Source organism: Schistocerca cancellata, unplaced genomic scaffold, assembly GCF_023864275.1.
Source record: "Schistocerca cancellata isolate TAMUIC-IGC-003103 unplaced genomic scaffold, iqSchCanc2.1 HiC_scaffold_754, whole genome shotgun sequence".
NCBI lineage: Eukaryota > Metazoa > Arthropoda > Insecta > Orthoptera > Acrididae > Schistocerca > Schistocerca cancellata.
Window position 1 is genome coordinate 3925837 of NW_026046765.1, and position 16777 is coordinate 3942613.

The following is a 16777-nucleotide window of genomic DNA, read 5'->3' on the forward strand; positions in this document are numbered from 1 at the left end:
TCGTTTTGCTTTTGTTGATGTTCATCTTATATCCTCCTTTCAAGACACTGTCCATTCCGTTCAATTGCTCTTCCAAGTCCTTTGCTGTCTCTGACAGAATTACAATGTCATCGGCGAACCTCAAAGTTTTTACTTCTTCTCCATGGATTTTAATACCTACTCCGAATTTTTCTTTTGTTTCCTTTACTGCTTGCTCAATATACAGATTGAATAACATCGGGGAGAGGCTACAACCCTGTCTCACTCCTTTCCCAACCAGTGCTTCCCTTTCATGAACCTCGACTCTTATAACTGCCATCTGGTTTCTGTACAAATTGTAAATAGCCTTTCGCTCCCTGTATTTTACCCCTGCCACCTTCATAATTTGAAAGAGAGTATTCCAGTCAACATTGTCAAAAGCTTTCTCTAAGTCTACAAATGCTAGAAACGTAGGTTTGCCTTTTCTTAATCTTTCTTCCAAGATAAGTCGTAAGGTCGTACTGCCTCACGTGTTCCAACATTTCTACGGAATCCAAACTGATCTTCCCCCAGGTCGGCTTCTACCAGTTTTTCCATTCGTCTGTAAAGAATTCGCGTTAGTATTTTGCAGCTGTGACTTATTAAACTGATAGTTCGGTAACTTTCACATCTGTCAACACCTGCTTTCTTTGCGATTGGAATTATTATATTCTTCTTGAAGTCTGAGGGTATTTCGCCTGTCTCATACATCGTGCTCACCAGATAGTAGAGTTTTGTCATGACTGGCTCTCCCGAGGCCATCAGTAGTTCTAATGGAATGTTGTCTACTCCCGGGGCCTTGTTTTGACTCAGGTCTTTCAGTGCTCTGTCAAACTCTTCACGCAGTATCTTATCTCCCATTTCATCTTCATCTACATCCTCTTCCATTTCCATAATATCGTCCTCAAGTACATCGCCCTTGTATAAACCCTCTGTATACTCCTTTCACCTTTCTGCTTTCCACTCTTTGCTTAGAACTGAGTTTCCATCTGAGCTCTTGATATTCATACAAGTGGTTCTCTTCTCTCCAAAGGTCTCTTTAATTTTCCTGTAGGCAGTATCGATCTTACCCCTAGTGAGACAAGCCTCTACATCCTTACATTTGTCCTCTAGCCATCCTTGCTTAGCCATTTTGCACTTCCTGTCGATTTCATTTTTGAGACGTTTGTATTCCATTTTGCCTGCTTCATTTACTGCATTTTTCTATTTTCTCCTTTCATCAATAAAATTCAATATTTCTTCTGTTACCCAAGGATTTCTATTAGACCGCGTCTTTTTACCTACTTGATCGTCTGCTGCCTTCAACACTTCATCCCTCAGAGCTACCCATTCTTCTTCTACTGTATTTCTTTCCCCCATTCCTGTCAATTGTTCCCTAATGCTCTCCCTGAAACTCTGTACAACTTCTGGTTCTTTCAGTTTATCCAGGTCCCATCTCCTTAAATTCCCACCTTTTTGCAGTTTCTTCAGTTTTAATCTACAGTTCATATCCAATAGATTGTGGTCAGAATCAACATCTGCCCCAGGAAATGTCTTACAATTTAAAACCTGGTTCCTAAATCTCTGTCTTACCATTATATAATCTATCTGAAACCTGTCAGTATCTCCAGGGTTCTTCCATATATACAGCCTCCTTTCATGATTCTTGAACCAAGTGTTAGCTATGATTAAGTTATGCTCTGTGCAAAATTCTACAAGGCTGCTTCCTCTTTCATTTCTCTCCCTAAATCCATATTCACCCACTATGTTTCCTTCTCTCCCTTTTCCTACTCTCGAATTCCAGTCACCCATGACTATTAAATTTTCGTCACCCTTCACTACCTGAATAATTTATTTTATCTCATCATACATTTCATCAATTTCTTCATCATCTGCAGAGCTAGTTGGCATATAAACTTGTACTACTGTAGTAGGCATGGGCTTTGTGTCTATCTTGGCCACAATAATGCGTTCACTATGCTGTTTGTAGTAGCTAACACGCACTCCTATTTTTTATTCATTATTAAACCTACTTCTGCATTACCCCTATTTGATTTTGTATTTATAACCCGGTAATCACCTGACCAAAAGTCTTGTTCCTCCTGCCACCGAACTTCACTAATTCCCACTATATCTAACTTTAACCTATCCATCTCCCTTCTTAAATTTTCTAACCTACCTGCCCGATTAAGTGATCTGACATTCCACAATATTGTTAAGAGTCAGAATTTGGTAACAATGTACATCAACAAGTGTTGTCCATGTCCTATTGTTCTACGTAGTCTCCATCACGTTCTATGGCTGTACGCCAACGTTGTGGAAGAGCACGTATTCCTTGCTGCCAAAAGCTCTTGTCTTGTGGGCGTAGCCATGTTTTCACTGCGTGTCTGACACTCTCGTCATCTTCAAAGTGTGTTCCCCGTGTAGAATCTGTAAACAGGTGGAAGCTGAGGGTGAAATGTCTGGGCTGCAGGTTGGATGAGGTAATGATGCCCAACCCAATTTGGCGATGCGTTCCCGGGTTCTCAGACTTCTGTGTGGGCGTGCATTGTCGTGTCGGAGCAAGATTTCTAATGGATTCTTGTCCGATCTAACACGTCGGAAACGGTTCTTGAGTTTATTCAGAGTCTTCAGGTATGCCTCTGAATTGGAGATTGACCCTCTCGGCGTCACACCGCCGAGAATGACGCCATCACAATCCCAGAAGACTGCTACCATGACTTTTATGGCAGAGGGGTTTTTCTTGAATTTCATCTTTTGTCGTGAATGAGGATGATGCCACTCCACGGACTGCCTTTTTGTTTCCGGCGCAAAGTGAAGCACCCAGCTTTCGACCCCGTTAACGATCCGCGACAGAAAGGCCTCTCCGTCGGTCTCAAAACGCTCCAACAGTCCAAATGAAATAGCCTTAGTTTGAATCTTGTGGTCCGCTGTGAGCATTCGTGGAACCCATGGTGAGCATCTCTTCGAGTATCCGAGCGTCTCGGTCATTGCAGACGCGTTCCAGTGCTGACCGACAACTGTGGAGCCAAATGTCGAGTTGAGATGCGCCGGTAGGCAAGAATAGTGGCATCCGCACGATTCAGAATGTCTGGAGCAGTGGGTGTGACAGGACGCCCCGAGCGAGGCTGACCATGGAGCTCTGTTTTTGAATTTTCTGAGGCTGTGACTTTCTTCACCCATTGCCCAACTGTACTCCTATCAACTGCAGCATCGCCATACACTGCATAAACATTTATGGATGTTCACCACAGATTCTTCTGCTGCACTCAAGAATTCAAGAACAGCACGCTGCTTGTAACGAGAGTCGTATGTAGACGCCATTCTGACGCTGTGCTACGGCTCTGCCATTTGCCGAAATGATTCGAAACTTCACCAGGGCGAACAGAACAAACAGCAAATGTGAAGTACCAACAAGGGTGTTTCTCTATGTATATTATGGGCTTCTTTAAAAATAAAGAGAAGTGGGGCATTACTTACTGAACTACCCTCGTAAATGCCGTACACCACATCTGCAAACCATTTCATATTAACAGTGGCACCAGTGGCATAAAACGCCAGTAAGCAGTGAGCAGTAACTTGTAGACAACTAACGACAACCTACCACAAAAAAAAAGATTCCGTACCGTAGCTACAGGCACATAAGATACGCTACCCTCTTCACTTGAACAAATTAATTTTTGAGGTTGTAGTCTATGCCTAAAATTTCGAATGAACATTTTGCCTATTTGAGGTTTCGAATAAACCTTCGATTTCGTTCCACAAATTCTGAACTGTATACCGATTACGACATTTTCATCCTCAGGATGACACAAATTCACACTTTCTTGGGCTAAACTTACGAGTTTCTCACGCTACATATTTCGTGTGCGAGAACGTAGGTCGATGTGACCGAAGAAAAACAACTGATTTGAATTTCACCCATTGTCTCCCGAAGTCGGATCGGCTATAGTGTGAACGTGCACATAGTGGCGTAGCCTACTGATTTGAAAAGATCGGCCGTCTCCGGCCGATGTCGGTCGTCGGCAGAATCCACCTATATCACAGCCACTGTGACGGCAGCCTGCCAGGATCGGTTTGTTCACCGTCCGTCCGTCTCTCCGTCTGTCTGTCTGTCCGATTGTTGAGACCCTTCTTTCTCAGGAGCGGCTGGAGGTATCAGGTTGACATGTATGTTCCCCACTAAGGTCTACGGTGCCTTGGAAGTCTTCTAAGTCAATGTAGTCAAAACCTACTGCCGTTTGTGTCACGTGTTCTGATACTCGCAAACTCACTCGTTAAAACCTATAGGATACTTCCAGTTGAACTGGGATCAAGAAAAAGGTTTCTCAAAATAAACAGAGGAAAAAGCCCGAAAATTGTTAATTTTTAATTACATCACACGCAAAAACATTATCGATACTCTTGGAATTGCCAGCACCGATATCTTGCCAGTATCGATATCGGGCAAAAATCGTCGAGTTTGTCGATTCCCGGGAACATTCAACTGTCTATATACGTAATGAAGTATGTACGGGACCCTCAGAGCGCGTGTCCTACTCGCATTTGGCCAATTAAACAATAATTTAGGCAAAAAATAAAGCTCTGTTTCACAACGTAGTACGTCATTTGAGTATAACAACAACACATGTGCATTCTAACAAGGGAACCTCCCCTTCGCACCCCCCCCCCCCCCTCTGATTTAGTTGTAAGTTGGCACAGTGGATAGGCCTTCAAAAACTGAACACAGATCAATCGAGAAAACAGGAAGAAGTTGTGTGGAACTATGAAAAAAAAATAAGCAAAGTATACAAACTGAGTAGTCCATGCGCATGATAGGCAACAACAAGGATAGTGTGAGCTCTGGAGCGCCGTGGTCCCGTGGGTAGCGTGAGCAGCTGCCGAATGAGAGGTCCTGAGCTCAAGTCTTCCCTCGAGTGAAAAGTTTAATTTTTTACTTTCAGACAATCTTTATCTGTCCGTCCGTTCGTCCGATGCGAGGTAACTGCGCCGTAGTATGGGGACGCTACACCTAAACAAACATCGAAACCCACGACGTCAGTCGACTACAGCGCACGGAAGAGAGCGTATTGTTGCTAACGAGGCTCCCTGACTGGCAGTTGACCGTTCGCTACTTCGGACGAGAGTGCATTAAATACGGGAGATGTATTCCGTGGGAAATACGAATCCAGCAAATACAGCTCGCGACTTCAATAACAAGGTCAATGAATATTTTCGCACGGTTTTGAGTGCGGTCGCAAAACACAGACACTAAACTTATTACAGTGAACAGAGACGTCAATGAACGAACGGACAGATCATATCATCATCATCATCATCACCATTTAAGACTGATTATGCCTTTCAGCGTTCACTCTGGAGCATAGCCCCCCTTATACAGTTCCTCCATGATCCCCTATTCAGTGCTAACATTGGTGCCTCTTCTGATGGTAAACCTATTACTTCAAAATCATTCTTAACCGAATCCAGGTACCTTCTCCTCGGTCTGCCCCGACTCCTCCTACCCTCTACTGCTGAATCCATGAGTCTCTTGGGTAACCTTGCTTCTCCCATGCGTGTAACATGACCCCACCATCTAAGCCTGTTCGCCCTGACTGCTACATCTATAGAGTTCATTCCCAGTTTTTCTTTGATTTCCTCATTGTGGACACCCTCCTGCCATTGTTCCCATCTACTAGTACCTGCCCTCATCCTAGCTACTTTCATATCCGTAACCTCAACCTTGTTGATAAGGTAACCTGAATCCACCCAGCTTTCGCTCCCATACAACAAAGTTGATCGAAAGATTGAACGGTGCACAGATAACTTAGTCTCGGTACTGACTTCCTTCTTGCAGAAGAGAGTAGATCGTAGCTGAGCGCTCACTGCATTAGCTTTGCTACACCTCGCTTCCAGTTCTTTCACTATGTTGCCATCCTGTGAGAATATGCATCCTAAGTACTTGAAACCGTCCACCTGTTCTAACTTTGTTCCTCCTATTTGGCACTCAATCCGTATATATTTCTTTCCCACTGACATTACTTTCGTTTTGGAGATGCTAATCTTCATACCATAGTCCTTACATTTCTGATCTAGCTCTGAAATATTACTTTGCAAACTTTCAACCGAATCTGCCATCACAACTAAGTCAGCCGCATATGCAAGACTGCTTATTTTGTGTTCACATATCTTCATCTCACCCAGCCAGTCTATTGTTTTCAACATATGATCCATAAATAATATGAACAACAGTGGAGACAGGTTGCAGACTTGTCTTACCCCTGAAATTACTCTGAACCATGAACTCAATTTACCGTCAACTCTAACTGCTGCCTGACTATCCATGTAAAGACCTTTAATTGCTTGCAAAAGTTTGCCTCCTATTCCATAATCTTGTAGAACAGACAATAACTTCCTCCTAGGAACCCGGTCATATGCCTTTTCTGGATCTATAAAGCATAGATACAATTCCCTGTTCCACTCATAACACTTCTCCATTATTTGCCGTAAGCTAAAGATCTGGTCCTGACAACCTCTAAGAGGCCTAAACCCACACTGATTTTCATCCAATTGGCCCTCAACTAATACTCGCACTTTCCTTTCAACAATACCTGAGAAGAGTTTACTCACAACGCTGATTAAAGAGATACCTCTGTAGTTGTTACAATCTTTTCTGTTTCCATGTTTAAAGATTGGTGTGATTACTGCTTTTGTCCAGTCTGATGGAACCTGTCCCGACTCCCAGGCCATTTCCATTATCCTGTGTAGCCATTTAAGACCTGACATTCCACTGTATTTGATGAGTTCCGACTTAAATTCATCCACCCCAGCCGCTTTATTGCACTGCAATCTATTGACCATTTTTTCCACTTCCTCAAATGTGATCCTATTTCCATTATCATTCCTATCCCATTCTACCTCAAAATTTGAAACATTACTGATCGTATTTTCGCCTACATTGAGCAACTCTTCAAAATATTCCCTCCATCTGCCCAAGGCATCCACAGGATCCACCAGCAGTTTTCCTGACCTGTCCAAAATACTTGTCATTTCCTTCTTACCTCCCTTTCGAAGACTGCTAATTACACTCCAGAATGGTTTTCCAGCAGCTTGACCCATAGTCTCCAACCTGTTTCCAAAGTCTTCCCAATATTTCTTCTTGGATGCTGCAATTATCTGTTTGGCTTTGTTTCTTTCTTCAACATAACTTTCTCTGTCTACCTGGGTTCTGGTATTTAGCCATTTTTGATACGCCTTCTTTTTCCTTTTACAGGCTGTCTTGACTGTATCATTCCACCAAGCTGTTTGCTTCATCCTACTTTTACACACTACTGTTCCAAGACATTCTTTAGCCACTTCTAGTACCGTGTCCCTGTACCTTGTCCATTCCTTTTTTAATGACTGTAATTGACTACATTCAACTAACTGGTACCTTTCTGCGATCGCTGTTATGTACTTGTGCCTGATTTCCTTATCCTGAAGTTTCTCGACTCTTATCCTCCTACATATGGACCTGACCTCCTGCACTTTCGGTCTCACAATCCCAATTTCACTGCAGATTAAATAATGATCAGTGTCATCAAAGAATCCCCTGAATACACGTGTGTCCCTCACAGCCTTCCTGAATTCCTGATCTGTTATTATATAGTCAATGACAGATCTGGTTCCCCTGCCTTCCCAAGTATACCGGTGAATGTTCTTATGTTTAAAAAAGGAGTTTGTGATTGCTAAGCCCATACTGGCACAGAAATCCAAGAGTTGTTTCCCGTTCCTGTTGGGCTCCATATCCTCTCCAAATTTACCCATAACCTTCTCGTACCCTTCTGTTCGATTTCCAATCCTGGCGTTAAAATCACCCATGAGCAGAACACTGTCCTTGTCCTTTACTCTAACAACTACATCACTGAGTGCCTCATAAAAACTATCCATCTTATCTTGATCTGTCCCTTCACAATGCGAATATACTGACACAATCCTAATTTTCTTGCTAGACACTGTCAATTCTATCCACATCAGTCGTTCGTTTACATACCTTATTGCAACTACTCTGGGTTCCATTTCTTTCCTGATGTAAAGCCCTACACCCCATTGTGCTATTCCTGCTTTGACTCCTGACAGGTAGACCTTGTATTCTGCCACTTCCTCTTCTTTCTCACCCCTTACCCGAATGTCACTAACAGCTAAAACGTCCAGCCCCATCTTACTTGCAGCCTCTGCCAGCTCTACCTTCTTCCGAGAGTAGCCCCCATTGATACTAATAGCTCCCCATCTCATTACCATTTGTTTGCCAAGTCGTATCTTAGGAGTCCCTGGTTTTTCAGTTAGAGGTGGGACTGCGTCACCTCCAAAGGTCCGAGGCATTTTGCTCTGATTGTTGCCAGAATCATATTTAAAGTACCAGGGAAGCAGGTTGCTAGCCTTACTTGCCCCGAATCCCATTGGGTTTTACCCCTAACGGCTGAGGGACTAGCCGTTGGATTTGGTAGTCTTTGCCGTATGAGCACAAAGGTGACCACGACTCAGAATATGTCCGAGATGCCCAGCCTTATTCCAAAGTAACTGGTATCCCGACTGTCGGGACCACTTACTTGACCACTCATACATTGCCTGTGGTTGCCCGTGGTTGAACTAGGACATGACTACAGGAACCCACACCATGAACCACGGACAGATCATAACTTTAGGACAGATCATAACTTCGTGAAAATAACCAAAGTAAACTTTTCACTCGAGGGAAGACTTTAACCAAGGATCTCTTGTACCGCAGCTGCTCACGCTAACCACGGGACCACAGCACTCGTGAGCTCACACTATCCTTGGTGTTGCCTGTCAAGCGCATGGACTACTCAGTATGTATATTTTGCTTATTTCTTTTCATAGTTCCACACAACTTCTTCCTGTTTTCTCGATTGATCTGTGTTGAGTTTTTCAAGGCCTATCCACAGTGCCAACTTACATCTAAATATGAGGGGGGTGCGATGGGGAGGTTCCCTCGTAAGAATACTTCCGGCGAGGCGACTGATGCAAACGGCTGCGGCAATCGAATGCCGGATTTTGCACTGACTCCTTTCTGATCGCTACCATCTTTAGACAGCAAAGATTGCGTTCAGTGAGTCCAACACGTCAACAAATAACATGATTCCAAAATGAGTTACACATAAAATTCAGCAACCAATAACTGAGCATATCGTGTCTGTCCTCGTAGAGACAGATGCACTAAACAGTGTAGTCTGCCATTTCACGTTTGCGATGGTCGATCTCATTTGATTTTTATCGACTAAAGTAGTCCCATTAGCTACTTCGTCGAATGTGTGCGTATAATACGAGCAGCAACAAACAACTCACTCGCTGGAAGTGCATCCGGGCTGTGCCAAACTGTATTCCGTAGCACGAGTTCTCGACGTACAGTAACGGGAAATCTGATCGCCGCAACAGCCGGGCTGCGCTTCGTACTCGACTTGACAGCACAGGCCGAGGAAGGCAATAAAGCGAGACTGTACGACACGGCCGGGCGGGTTTTCCCGGCTCCTTTTGCTGTTCTGTACAGAAGCGAGATCGACCAACATGGAAGGAAGAATGCCTCGTAGAGGAACGAAAGCGCTGCGTAACAGAGTGGCTTTTCTTACCCTATATCACTACTTTTTAAGAGGGAAGATGATATTCTTCGCACCATAAATTTAAACTCCGACCAATTAAACTCGCCTTGCGTATTCGCACTTAAAGAGTAATAAATGTGTAATGTCTGTGCCCTTGGAGAAGCCTGAGCGTTGGAGGTAGATCGTGCCCTTCCTCTCTCTCCAACCAACGCCCCCCTCTCCAGTCCCCCCCCCTCTCTCTCTCTCGACAGTCTTGAGTCTGTATATTTCTCTCGTGCGACTCCTGAAACCTCATTATTTTCGTTTGCCATTGTTGCTGTTTGAGTGCGCCTGTTTCTTTCCTCACAGTTTTATGCGATTCATTTCTTTCCCACTGTGATCTGGTGTACTTCTCCGACAATTACCTCATTATCTGCTCTATCCTCCTCATGGACATCCACAATAATCTCTTCCATATTTTCTGTGCTCTTACGCTGACTTCTCGTCCTCATCCTTAGCAAATTACCCTCCCACATTTTATCCACTGTCCCTTCCGACCTGCCTACTACCATATAATGTAATGCGAGTCAGTCACTAACGCGCTTACACGCAATAAATACAGAAAGAAAGCGAAGAGTGGACCAATCTTAGTAAATGCACCTCCGTTTATCATTAATTACCGCACAACCTTTTCTCCTTCAAAATTTCTTATATATACAGGGTTATTACAAATGATTGAAGCGATTTCACAGCTCTACAATAACTTTATTATTTGAGATATTTTCGCAATGATTTGCACACACATACAAAAACTCAAAAAGTTTTTTTAGGCATTCACTAATGTTCGATATGTGTCCCTTTAGTGATTCGGCAGACATCAAGCCGATAATCAAGTTCCTCTCACACTCGGCGCAGCATATCCCCATCAATGAGTTCGAAAGCATTGTTGATGCGAGCTCGCAGTTCTGGCACGTTTCTTGGTAGAGGAGGTTTAAACACTGAATCTTTCACATCACTATGCGTGAAACTTGCCTGCACGCGTTCAACCATAACTTACAACGATACACAGCCTTGACTCTCCGTATGCGCACGCGCACGAGTTGCCATGTGCTCAGTGCAATTCCGCGTGCAACGGTCAGTGCCAACGTTAGTTTCCGCTGACAACCGACCGCATGGTGAAGATATGCCGGGGCTGGACTTCAGCTACGTAGTTTTATTCGACATGGTACCACGGTACTATAGGTTTTAATTTTAATGTTGACTGTGCCTTACTCTGGCATGTTATAGTAATTTAATGCTTCTGAAGAAGGCTAGATTAATTTAGCTGAAACCTGGTAAAGACCAGAAAATTTGTGCAACTGAGGCTGATTCCTCACAATATTAGCACATTATTTCCTTAGACCCAAGTTCTGTTTGTATCATATCAGGAATTTTTTTTCTATAAATAATACGTGTGGTAGTGGATGTTTTTACTAGCCTAGACTATTTCGTACAATTGCCTCTAGCCAACGTATCACTAACTCTTTGCAATTTGTAACAGTAGGTCTTACTGACGAGTGCGCTAAACGATCTCTGCTTCCACAATGTGCTTTATATCATTCTGCTTTTCATAATTTTTCGTAATTAAGCCTCAAACACTTATAATGTGCTAACTTGCCCAAACGGGACGAATGACATGCGTGAATCATCATGCCGTTAAATACGCTAAAAAATTGTTAGTCCGCATCCCAAAAATTTTTATAATGCATGTTTTGTATCATGACATTTTGATCTGTTAGATCGTGGCATACTGTACAAATCACCACTATTTATGTATTTGACTTCTTGGTTTCTACGTAATATTTTACATAAATTAAGAACTTTGCACCTCTGACTTCCCACGCCAGGTGGCGGTTAGTGTGCTGTAACAAATTCTGTTATATTTGATGTTATGTTATTTCTATTTTTTTTTACTGGTCCTGTAATCTGACACCATATAATTTACCTGTCGAATTTTATTCTTGCATGTTTTTTAAGTTTTTGAAATAACACGCCAGTGTTTGTTGGCAAGATGTGCATTTCCCGCTTCCGTTTTCAAATGCGTTTTTAATGAACAGTTTTAAATTTCATATATTCAGTTAATGATTTGCAAGTGCACCTTTGGTATTTTGTGGTAATCTCTTGCCAAATAATGTTAAGTCTTCACGTGACTCGTGTCACATAGAAGGCATTCCAAGCCCCTGTCACACAGAGGTCTGCTGTATAGGTGAATCTAAACAGCGGCTTGAGCTATTGTGATCGTTTAAAAGCTTCTGTTACTGCTAATAACAAGACACCAGTGCCTACGAGCTTTAATTTGTACGCTAAAGGGCTATTCTTACCAACACTTGGTTTTACTCTGGTTTATTTGAGGTCTTTTGTTTCTTATTCACTGATCGCTATGTGAAATGTTTAACTTCAATCACTGAAGATCATTATGTGATCGGAAATCGATTTTGCTGTTCATAAATCATTAAAATTACGACCAATGCCGACATTCTAATTTTATTTATTTTAGTTACCTTTAATTCTTGTTACAACTTGTGGCAAGTTAAATAATGTTATCGTACGCTAGATTCGTTTGTTTATGGCTATGATCAGTCGCTTTCACAGATTGCATTTATGTTGCTTCTCTGCCTTAGGTATGACGTCATTGCTCAAAGCCGACGTGTGGAATCGCACACTAGAATTGACCGTTATCTTGAATACACATCGTAGTGAATGGTGGGAATGCAGCTGCGCATGATAAGCAGTTATAAGTACTGTTTCCTGTGGGTGCAAGGATAGTGTTATACATTTTTTCCATTACTTGATCGATTTTGGAATTGCTAGTCTCATCTTCACGTGCACCTCACCTATCCAACGAATTGATGTTGAATATAATTTCTCTGAATACTATTTTTCTGGATTGCAACTAGCTGTTAATAGAATGAGAAGTGTTCTCGACCTACGCACACAACACCTGAAAAATGGCCCAACAGTGAGGTGTCATTGTGTGTGGTCCTGTGCACATGGGGCTTGCATGTTTACCTTGCGGTTGACAGCCAGGCGTTATTGCGAAGGAATAATGCCTAACATTGATTATTGGTGTATTTAAGATATGCCTGAAGGTGAGACTATCAGTTCCGAAAAGGATGAGAGTAGAAGAGCCATCCTTGAGGCTAGAGGCTATTTTATTTATTATTGCTAATTTAGGTAACTTTTCTAAATGTGTAGCATTTATTGTTGCTTGTTAGTAAGCACTGGAAAACGGAACTTTGAGAAAGTCTATTCAGTAACTATCATTTCACAGTTATACACGTAAAAAACGAGGCAACAGCTGACGAAAAACAGAAGATTTATTTTTTTGTTTCTAACTGCTCCAAAAGATTGCTAATGAAACATCAAAACTGAACAAACAATAACTTGAACGCAACACAAACTAAGAAAATGGAACAAATAATAGTTTGAACAAAACGAAAACGAAGAAACTGAACAAAAAATAATAATTGGAACGAAAGAAAAAAGAACAAACGAAAACTGATAGAACAAATGAATTGATTCTTCAGCGGTTGGGAGCAGCACCTGAAGCCAGGCTGCTAAGGTCCTTGGCTGCCCCCTCCTCCGAATCTCCTCGGGGTTCTTGCTTGTCTGCAGCGTCCACCTAGGCAAACATGACATGATTGTTATAGTGGCGACAACACATTGATCAACTATAACTTAGGTAACAAAATAATAGTAGTAAAGTATATCCAGACACCGTCATGAACAAAGACTTAATGGGGGCTACCATGCTCATCATTTCGTGTGTGCTGCACCAAAGAAATGCAAGTTTGAGCAAGATTCACAATAGGTAATAGCTAACAAATAAAACCATTACACATGGGCTCTCAACGTTGCTACGAATTATAAACTTCAAATTTGAGGAATTTAGTAAATGGTTTTGAGATAGAGTGAATGCAATGACAGGCCGCTCTCAGAGGCAGCTAACTGTCACATAACAGCGGACAAAATGTAACATAATACCTCCAAGTGCGGATCAAAATGGGTCAGTCGTGTTTACCAGAAGAAGACCGAGCCTCATGGTCGAACTGCGAATCAGTAATACACGGATACAGTGGACCAACCAGGTCAGGTACTTAGGTGTCTTACTAGGCAATGAATTCACATTCAGGTCACACATACAAGCAAAGATAGAGAAGATGAGCGGACTAATTCGTGCCCTACATAGATCACTAGGAAGCGGAAACGTGAAAGGCAATACAAAAATAAGATATTGTAACGCACTGATGGTTAAGGCCATGAAATACGGAAGTATTTACGGCACAGTATGCCAGACAAATGTAAAGAAACTCTTGGAGATGCTTGAAACTCATCCCGAAAGAACCCTGGATAGTGAGCTTAATACAGTCATGACCTGACTGAACAAAGTAGCAGAGAACTGCCGAAGAAGTTGAAAATCTTAGATCAATTCGTTTCGTTATCAGTTAAGTTGTCCTTTCGCTGTAAGTTCTTCCAAGCAGTCTTCTCTACTGGGATGGGCGCAGCTCGTTGGTGTACTGCTACTCGATGAAGGACTACGCGTCGGTTACAAGCATTATGTGATTTCAGCTGTTATGTGTGCTCCAAAATTCCCCCATTCCCCATTCCCTCTGTGCACAGCTACTTATTGAGTGCATTTTGCACGAAGTGATTTCATTGCATTCAGGACACCCAACATAATTTAAATCAAATATGGTAATATGTGATTTATGCTGGGTATCAGTGCAGGAGGGAGTCCGATGTAGTTAAATTATGTATATACCAACCAAGAAAGACCACTTATTGACTGCGTCTACACGTTGTAGAGTGCCACTTACGCAGCTGCCTCACTGTGGAGCCGCAAAGTCCCATGTCACTGGGAGGAGGACTGGCTGGGTATGGCTGATGAAGCCCACTACCTGGCTGAGATGAGCCTCATTCCCGCCAGCGAGGCAAGATAAAGTCATCATTTGCGTCCTGGTTAGACACTGGCCATTGATACGTGTATTCCTCTTCAAGAGAGTTAACTTGGTCAGTGGATGGGGTTTGTCGTATGAATACTTTCAACAGCTGAAAGCAAGAGGAAATTTCTCAGGAGTTGATCTAATTATCGACAACAAAATAGGAATGCAGCCGAATAACTTTGTGAACGTGATATCGTATCCAGATAATCACGAATCCCACACCTACGTTATGTTAGTACAATAGGCTTCCAGCTCTGTAGATCATTACGAGATGTAAATAATAAAGGTTGAGCTAGAAAAAATTAGTCATTGCATCAAAAGAGGCAGAAATGTAATTGTGGAGGGGGCAAGAATTCGACAGTAGGTAAAGCATGAGAGGGAAAAATTGTAGGACAACAGGAGCTATGGGAAAATTATTAAAGAGAAAGTCACCTGGTAGAATTTGCACAGAAATCAGTTGAATGTGGGTTAAAAAACGTGAAAGGAGGATGTATATCTTCTAGAAATCTGGAGATATCAGACTGCTTCAGATGGGTTATGTGTGATAAGACAGATGTTTAGGAACCAGATTTTAACTTCGTATAGGAGCGGAAGGATTATCAGAAAGGTAAGAAATGAAGGAAATCGGTTCTAAAAAGTTAAAAATTCTTCGGTGTCTATTGTTTCAAAGGGAACCTTAGGCATCCACCGACTGAGTACGGAGGAAATATAGCAAAAAAAGAGCGAATGGTTAGCTTTGAGAGATGAAATACTGAGATAAGCGTAGTATCAAATGGAGAAAAAGACACAGTGCCCAGAACAAATCCTTTGATACTGAATTTGACTCACGACAGAGGAAAATATCAAAATATAGAAAATTAAGCCGTCAGATATGAACACACAAGGCTAAAAATAATGGAGAAGAAATTCAGAGCTTGACCTTGTAAACGATAGATTCTACACATAGGAAAATTTAAGAAAACTTTGAGGAAAACTGTATGACGCCAGCGAATACCTAGAGCTCAGTTTGCAAGACACTATGAAGCAAAGGTTCAAATGGCTCTGAGCACTATGGGACTCAACTTCTGAGGTCATTAGTACCCTAGAACTTAGAACTAGTTAAACCTACCTAACCTGAGGATATCACACACATCCATGCTCGAGGTAGGATTCGAACCTGCGACCGTAGCGGTCTCGCGGTTCCAGATTGCAGCGCCTAGGACCGCACGGCCAATTCGGCCGGCATGTAGCAAAGGAAGAAAGACTGAAACTGGGATACAGTGTATAGATAGGTACAACAACGGGTACCAACTTGGAGTGAATATTGTCGAAAGGAAAGACGAATTGCCTTAGGATAAGTAGGGACACAGTACACAGTTAGCATTTGCTTTTCTTAAGATAACAGGGATAAAATACGAGACGGAATGAGAAAGGTTTTCAGCCTATTCCACATGTTATTCAGTGTATAAATTCGGCAAGCAATACTGAAAGGAAACAGGAACATGGAACGGAGATTTTAGTTCTGGGAGAAAAAAAAAACTTTTTTTTACTCATTGACAGCGTAATTCTATCTGAAACTGCACTTACTTGGGACATCGGTTGAATGGAATGGGTACTGTCTTGAAAAGAAATTAGGTGAATATTAAGAAAACTGAAACTAGGGCACTAAAATGCAGTAAATCAAATCAGATCTACGAAGGAAAACGGATTACAAAATGACATTGAAAGCAGCAAATGAGGTTTGCTGTTTGGGCGACAAAACATCAGACGAATGCTGAAGTACAGAAAATGTACAATTGAGAACACCAATAGCAAAAATTTGTTAACACAGAATATAAATTTTGAAGTCAGATTGTCTTTTCTGAAGGTATTTGTCCGTAGTCTGGCGTTCTAGATAAGTAATCGCTGACGATAAAAATTTCAGGGCGGAAAAGAATAGATTGTTTTGAAATGAGGTATTCGAAGAGGGTGCTGAAGATCAAATGGACGGAACGCGTGGCTTAGATGGGGGAACTCAATCGAACTGGTGGGGAAATAACTTTATGACAAAAAGTGAATAAAAGGCGGGATCCGTTGATACGATGTGTCATAAAGCTTCGGGGGTCATCAGACAGGTAATAAAAGGGATGTGTGAGTGTGGACATGAAGGGTGGAGGGGATGTAAAATTGTGGAGGTAGATTTAGTCTTCAGCACAATAAGTGGACTCAGATGAACGTCGCTTGTTATAGTTATGAAGAAACTCACAGGAGAGGCTAGTGTGGCGAGCTGCATGGCGACGTTCTTCA